This window comes from Salvelinus fontinalis, unplaced genomic scaffold (genome assembly GCF_029448725.1).
Source record: "Salvelinus fontinalis isolate EN_2023a unplaced genomic scaffold, ASM2944872v1 scaffold_1172, whole genome shotgun sequence".
NCBI lineage: Eukaryota > Metazoa > Chordata > Actinopteri > Salmoniformes > Salmonidae > Salvelinus > Salvelinus fontinalis.
The window spans coordinates 3534-11498 of record NW_026601381.1 but is presented as its reverse complement, the minus strand read 5'-3'; the positions used below and the strand labels follow the sequence as shown (position 1 = coordinate 11498).

Here is a 7965-nt window from a genome sequence, read left to right as displayed (position 1 = left end):
CACAGATAGAACAATGTGTTAATTATTAACGTCTCTGTTACTGTAGCTACTAGAGGTGTGTGGAGTAGTCAGACAAAACGAGGATCGTACCTGATATGGGCAATTTTCTTGATACGATTATGATCTAAGTCTTTTTTGTAATAATCTGTGATCGGAATAAACATATTTTTTTTCGGGTGCCAGCAAGAATCTCTCAGTCATGTGCGTGATCTAAATAAATCACCTGGCTAGTTTCCGTGTCTGTGCTGTCCCCAGTCCACCTGGCCTTGCTGCTGTTCCAGTTTCAACTGTTCTGCCTGCGGCTATGGAACCCTGACCTGTCCACCGGACGTGCTACCTGTCCCAGACCTGCTGTTTTCAACTCTCTAGAGACCGCAGGAGCGGTAGAGATACTCTTAATGATCGGCTATGAAAAGCCAACTGACATTTACACCTGATTATTATTATTTGACCATGCTGGTCATTTATGAACATTTGAACATCTTGGCCATGTTCTGTTATAATCTCCACCCTGCACAGCCAGAAGAGGACTGGCCACCCCTCATAGCCTGGTTCCTCTCTAGGTTTCTTCCTAGGTTTTGGCCTTTCTAGGGAGTTTTTCCTAGCCACCGTGCTTCTACACCTGCATTGCTTGCTGTTTGGGGTTTTAGGCTGGGTTTCTGTACAGCACTTCGAGATATTAGCTGATGTACGAAGGGCTATATAAAATAAACTTGATTTGATTTGTAAAGAGAAGGGCGGGCTGTAGGTTGATCCTGCTGCTCTGATTGGATAGAGTGAAGCGATAGTTCTTCCTCCGCTGGCTTCATCATTTCATCCTCTCTCTTTTCCTGGCATGTTTCTGGTCTGATCATAGGATCATCATTTAGAGTCCTGCAGCCTGCTACTAGGATAAATTACAAATTCGAGTATGTCCATGTCAGCACACCCCTTAGTAGCTACTAGTGTGTCTTGTTGTTGATGAAGTAGTAGGCGACTGTTTCTCCTCCATGTCTGAGGGTCGTTGCTTCCCTGTGGTCGATGGTGGAATCATATTTTACTGAGAGCAGAAAACAAGCGTGATGAAACTATTCCTACAACGTCTGGAACGCTACAAAACACCAGAAATAGTTGGTGTCATTCGGTTGGCTGTGTGTGCACGAACGTGATTTCAGCATTTTGGTACGTCGCCTACTTGTGTGTAATCAGACAGACATTTAGACAAAAAAAATCAATATGTATAGAATTTCTACCTTGTTGCATGATGGGAAAATAGTCAGACAGTGATATAATATAGTAAAACAAAGTGCATCGCTTTTCCACCGCTTTGTCCTCAACTGTATTCATAAATGTCATTAAACCCTGGTCGATATGATGTGATATTATCAGTAGTAGAAGTGGTAACCTTGAGTCAAACACCGTTGTCCTGGAATCAGTGGCTCTCTACCAACGTGTACAACTCATACTTACCTGGCAAAGAGAGACACCGTGATCAAGAAGGCGGTTCACCCAGGGCGAGGCTCAGCCATTGCACTCCGGCTGTGCTGACCCCTGCGAATTTCTCAAATGTGGAAATCTCGATTGCATAATTTATGGTAGTGGGGGACTGCGTTCGCGCTCTCCCCTGATCTTCATGTTAAAAATAATGTTTGAGCTGTTTTAAATTGTTATGTCAGGTGAGTTCTGATGATTTTCCTATTGAGAAGGAGATTTGTCAACATTTCCATTTTCGTATCAGATGAATGGCTATATAGAATGTCGGCTCTGTTTAAAAGGCAACCAAGGCCTCAGAGATACATTTTGTCTTCTGAAAACAACAATGTGTGTGATCTGTTATTGTACCACTGCTGATTATGCCTGTCATGTCCTGATTATGTCAAGGAAAAGGTCATCTGGATTGAGGTTATATTTGCTAGATAATTAAGTCATTTATTGGACAGTTTGTAATATAAGGCCACAATAAACCGGCTGCATCACATCCGGCCGTGATTGGGAGTCCCATAGGGCGGCGCACAATTGGACCAGCGTCGTCAGGTTTGTCCGGGGTATGCAGTCAATGTAAATAAGAATTTGATCTTAGCTGACTTGCAATATTAATTGACAACAATAGATTACTGCTCATTGTAACATATTGATCAAAATTAAGAGGGAGGAAATTGATTGAATGACTTGGATAATCACATTAGCTTTGACAGACATTTCCCTGGTCAACCATTACCATGACAACATACATTTCCCTGGTCAACCATTACCATGCCACAGACATTTCCCTGGTCAACCATTACCATGCCACAGACAGTTCCCTGGTTAACCATGCCACAGATATTTCCCTGGTCAACCATTACCATGCCACAGACATTTCCCTTGTCAACCATTACCATGCCACAGACATTTCCCTTGTCAACCATTACCATGCCACAGACAGTTCCCTGGTCAACCATTACCATGCCACAGACATTTCCCTTGTCAACCATTACCATAACGCAGACATTTCCCTGGTCAACCATGCCACAGACATTTCCCTTGTAAACCATTACCATGCCACAGACAGTTCCCTGGTCAACCATTACCATGCCACCAGACATTTCCCTTGTCAACCATTACCATGCCACAGACAGTTCCCTGGTCAATCATTCCACAGACATTTTCCTGGTCAACCATTACCATGCCACAGACATTTCCCTGGTCAACCATGACAACAGACATTTCCCTGGTCAACCATTACCATGCTGCAGACATTTCCCTGGTCAACCATTACCATACCACAGACATTTCCCTTGTCAACCATTACCATGCCGCAGACATTTCCCTGGTCAACCATGCCACAGACATTTCCCTGGTCAACCATTACCATTCCACAGACATTTCCCTGGTCAACCATTAACATGCCACAGACATTTCCCTGGTCAACCATGACAACAGACATTTCCCTGGTCAACCATTACCATGCTGCAGACATTTCCCTGGTCAACCATTACTATGCAACAGACATTTCCCTTGTCAACCATGCCACAGACATTTCCCTGGTCAACCATTACCATGCCACAGACATTTCCCTTGTCAACCATTACCATGCCACAGACATTTCCCTGGTCAATCATTCCACAGACATTCCCTGGTCAACCATTACCCTACCACAGCCATTTCCCTGGTCATCCATTACCATGCCACAGACATTTCCCTGGTCAACCATTACCATGCCACAGACATTTCCCTGGTCAACCATTCCACAGACATTTCCCTTGTCAACCATTACCATGCTGTAGACATTTCTCTGGTCAACCATTACCATGCCACAGACATTTCCCTGGTCAATCATTCCCATACCACAGACATTTCCCTGGTCATCCATTACCATGCCACATACATTTCCCTGGTCAAACATTACCATTCCACAGACATTTCCCTGGTCATCCATTACCATGCCACAGACATTTCCCTGACCAACCATTTCACAGACATTTCCCTGGTCAACCATTACCATGCCAACAGACTTTTCCCTGGTCATCCATTACATGCCACAGACATTTCCCTGGTCAACCATTACCATGCCACAGACATTTCCCTGGTCATCCATTACCATGCCACAGACATTTCCCTGGTCAACCATTACCATACCACAGACATTTCCCTGGTCCATTTATTTCCTGATGAAGTCAGTCAAAACAAAGATGTCAGTGGAGTGGGTCTTTCTAAAACCAGACTGTAGTTCTGATAAGAGTATTCTTGCCAGTATATTCATCCATCTATTCATAAATGACTTCTTCCAGCACCTTAGACTGCATACTCAACATAGATACAGGTCTGTTTTCCTGCCCTTCTTGTGGATAGGGGTCAATCTAACATTGGCCATATACCACAACCCCAGAAGTACATTATTGCTATTAGAAACTGGTTACCAACTAAATTAGAACAGTAAAATTATATGTTTTTGTCAATCTGCATTCAGGGCTCAAACCACCCAGTTTATAATTTGTAATAGATCACCTGTCTGAAAAGTACGACAAACTATGAGTTGTAGTAGCCTATTCAATTGGCCCAGCGTTGTCCAGGTTTGGCCGGTGTAGGCCGTCAATGTAAATAAATAATTTGTTGCCTAGTTAAATAAAGGTTAAATAAAGATAATTAAATAAAAGCTCAGCTATTGAGGCCAAAACAACCACTCAGTCAAGCTATTTGTGACTGTGATTTCAGTATGTGCATGTCGTATGCATCAATACGTGTAACACTTACTGTTAAGAAAAACGTTTCTCCCACGTCCTATTACCACAGATAGAACAATGTGTTCATTATTAACGTCTCTGTTACTGTAGCTACTAGAGGTGTGTGGAGTAGTCAGACAAAACGAGGATCGTACCTGATATGGGCAATTTTCTTGATACGATTATGATCTAAGTCTTTTTTGTAATAATCTGTGATCGGAATAAACATATTTTTTTTCGGGTGCCAGCAAGAATCTCTCAGTCATGTGCGTGATCTAAATAAATCACCTGGCTAGTTTCCGTGTCTGTGCTGTCCCCAGTCCACCTGGCCTTGCTGCTGTTCCAGTTTCAACTGTTCTGCCTGCGGCTATGGAACCCTGACCTGTCCACCGGACGTGCTACCTGTCCCAGACCTGCTGTTTTCAACTCTCTAGAGACCGCAGGAGCGGTAGAGATACTCTTAATGATCGGCTATGAAAAGCCAACTGACATTTACACCTGATTATTATTATTTGACCATGCTGGTCATTTATGAACATTTGAACATCTTGGCCATGTTCTGTTATAATCTCCACCCTGCACAGCCAGAAGAGGACTGGCCACCCCTCATAGCCTGGTTCCTCTCTAGGTTTCTTCCTAGGTTTTGGCCTTTCTAGGGAGTTTTTCCTAGCCACCGTGCTTCTACACCTGCATTGCTTGCTGTTTGGGGTTTTAGGCTGGGTTTCTGTACAGCACTTCGAGATATTAGCTGATGTACGAAGGGCTATATAAAATAAACTTGATTTGATTTGTAAAGAGAAGGGCGGGCTGTAGGTTGATCCTGCTGCTCTGATTGGATAGAGTGAAGCTATAGTTCTTCCTCCGCTGGCTTCATCATTTCATCCTCTCTCTTTTCCTGGCATGTTTCTGGTCTGATCATAGGATCATCATTTAGAGTCCTGCAGCCTGCTACTAGGATAAATTACAAATTCGAGTATGTCCATGTCAGCACACCCCTTAGTAGCTACTAGTGTGTCTTGTTGTTGATGAAGTAGTAGGCGACTGTTTCTCCTCCATGTCTGAGGGTCGTTGCTTCCCTGTGGTCGATGGTGGAATCATATTTTACTGAGAGCAGAAAACAAGCGTGATGAAACTATTCCTACAACGTCTGGAACGCTACAAAACACCAGAAATAGTTGGTGTCATTCGGTTGGCTGTGTGTGCACGAACGTGATTTCAGCATTTTGGTACGTCGCCTACTTGTGTGTAATCAGACAGACATTTAGACAAAAAAAATCAATATGTATAGAATTTCTACCTTGTTGCATGATGGGAAAATAGTCAGACAGTGATATAATATAGTAAAACAAAGTGCATCGCTTTTCCACCGCTTTGTCCTCAACTGTATTCATAAATGTCATTAAACCCTGGTCGATATGATGTGATATTATCAGTAGTAGAAGTGGTAACCGTGAGTCAAACATCGTTGTCCTGGAATCAGTGGCTCTCTACCAACGTGTACAACTCATACTTACCTGGCAAGGGAGACACCGTGATCAAGAAGGCGGTTCACCCAGGGCGAGGCTCAGCCATTGCACTCCGGCTGTGCTGACCCCTGCGAATTTCTCAAATGTGGAAATCTCGATTGCATAATTTATGGTAGTGGGGGACTGCGTTCGCGCTCTCCCCTGATCTTCATGTTAAAAATAATGTTTGAGCTGTTTTAAATTGTTATGTCAGGTGAGTTCTGATGATTTTCCTATTGAGAAGGAGATTTGTCAACATTTCCATTTTCGTATCAGATGAATGGCTATATAGAATGTCGGCTCTGTTTAAAAGGCAACCAAGGCCTCAGAGATACATTTTGTCTTCTGAAAACAACAATGTGTGTGATCTGTTATTGTACCACTGCTGATTATGCCTGTCATGTCCTGATTATGTCAAGGAAAAGGTCATCTGGATTGAGGTTATATTTGCTAGATAATTAAGTCATTTATTGGACAGTTTGTAATATAAGGCCACAATAAACCGGCTGCATCACATCCGGCCGTGATTGGGAGTCCCATAGGGCGGCGCACAATTGGACCAGCGTCGTCAGGTTTGTCCGGGGTATGCAGTCAATGTAAATAAGAATTTGATCTTAGCTGACTTGCAATATTAATTGACAACAATAGATTACTGCTCATTGTAACATATTGATCAAAATTAAGAGGGAGGAAATTGATTGAATGACTTGGATAATCACATTAGCTTTGACAGACATTTCCCTGGTCAACCATTACCATGACAACATACATTTCCCTGGTCAACCATTACCATGCCACAGACATTTCCCTGGTCAACCATTACCATGCCACAGACAGTTCCCTGGTTAACCATGCCACAGATATTTCCCTGGTCAACCATTACCATGCCACAGACATTTCCCTTGTCAACCATTACCATGCCACAGACATTTCCCTTGTCAACCATTACCATGCCACAGACAGTTCCCTGGTCAACCATTACCATGCCACAGACATTTCCCTTGTCAACCATTACCATAACGCAGACATTTCCCTGGTCAACCATGCCACAGACATTTCCCTTGTAAACCATTACCATGCCACAGACAGTTCCCTGGTCAACCATTACCATGCCACCAGACATTTCCCTTGTCAACCATTACCATGCCACAGACAGTTCCCTGGTCAATCATTCCACAGACATTTTCCTGGTCAACCATTACCATGCCACAGACATTTCCCTGGTCAACCATGACAACAGACATTTCCCTGGTCAACCATTACCATGCTGCAGACATTTCCCTGGTCAACCATTACCATACCACAGACATTTCCCTTGTCAACCATTACCATGCCGCAGACATTTCCCTGGTCAACCATGCCACAGACATTTCCCTGGTCAACCATTACCATGCCACAGACATTTCCCTTGTCAACCATTACCATGCCACAGACAGTTCCCTGGCCAATCATTCCACAGACATTTCCCTGGTCAACCATTAACATGCCACAGACATTTCCCTGGTCAACCATGACAACAGACATTTCCCTGGTCAACCATTACCATGCTGCAGACATTTCCCTGGTCAACCATTACTATGCAACAGACATTTCCCTTGTCAACCATGCCACAGACATTTCCCTGGTCAACCATTACCATGCCACAGACATTTCCCTTGTCAACCATTACCATGCCACAGACATTTCCCTGGTCAATCATTCCACAGACATTCCCTGGTCAACCATTACCCTACCACAGCCATTTCCCTGGTCATCCATTACCATGCCACAGACATTTCCCTGGTCAACCATTACCATGCCACAGACATTTCCCTGGTCAACCATTCCACAGACATTTCCCTTGTCAACCATTACCATGCTGTAGACATTTCTCTGGTCAACCATTACCATGCCACAGACATTTCCCTGGTCAATCATTCCCATACCACAGACATTTCCCTGGTCATCCATTACCATGCCACATACATTTCCCTGGTCAAACATTACCATTCCACAGACATTTCCCTGGTCATCCATTACCATGCCACAGACATTTCCCTGACCAACCATTTCACAGACATTTCCCTGGTCAACCATTACCATGCCAACAGACTTTTCCCTGGTCATCCATTACATGCCACAGACATTTCCCTGGTCAACCATTACCATGCCACAGACATTTCCCTGGTCATCCATTACCATGCCACAGACATTTCCCTGGTCAACCATTACCATACCACAGACATTTCCCTGGTCCATTTATTTCCTGATGAAGTCAGTCAAAACAAAGATGTCAGTGG

General features: G+C 43.7%; 2 non-coding genes across 2 annotated transcripts; both read left to right on the top strand.

Moving 5' to 3' along the window:
* The first annotated feature begins 1441 nt into the window (after positions 1-1441).
* Positions 1442-1606, top strand: LOC129848778 (U1 spliceosomal RNA). Its single transcript, XR_008758555.1, has one exon. It is a non-coding gene; the product is annotated as a U1 spliceosomal RNA (small nuclear RNA).
* Positions 1607-5687: 4081 nt separating this feature from the next.
* Positions 5688-5851, top strand: LOC129848779 (U1 spliceosomal RNA). Its single transcript, XR_008758556.1, has one exon. It is a non-coding gene; the product is annotated as a U1 spliceosomal RNA (small nuclear RNA).
* Positions 5852-7965: the final 2114 nt, after the last annotated feature.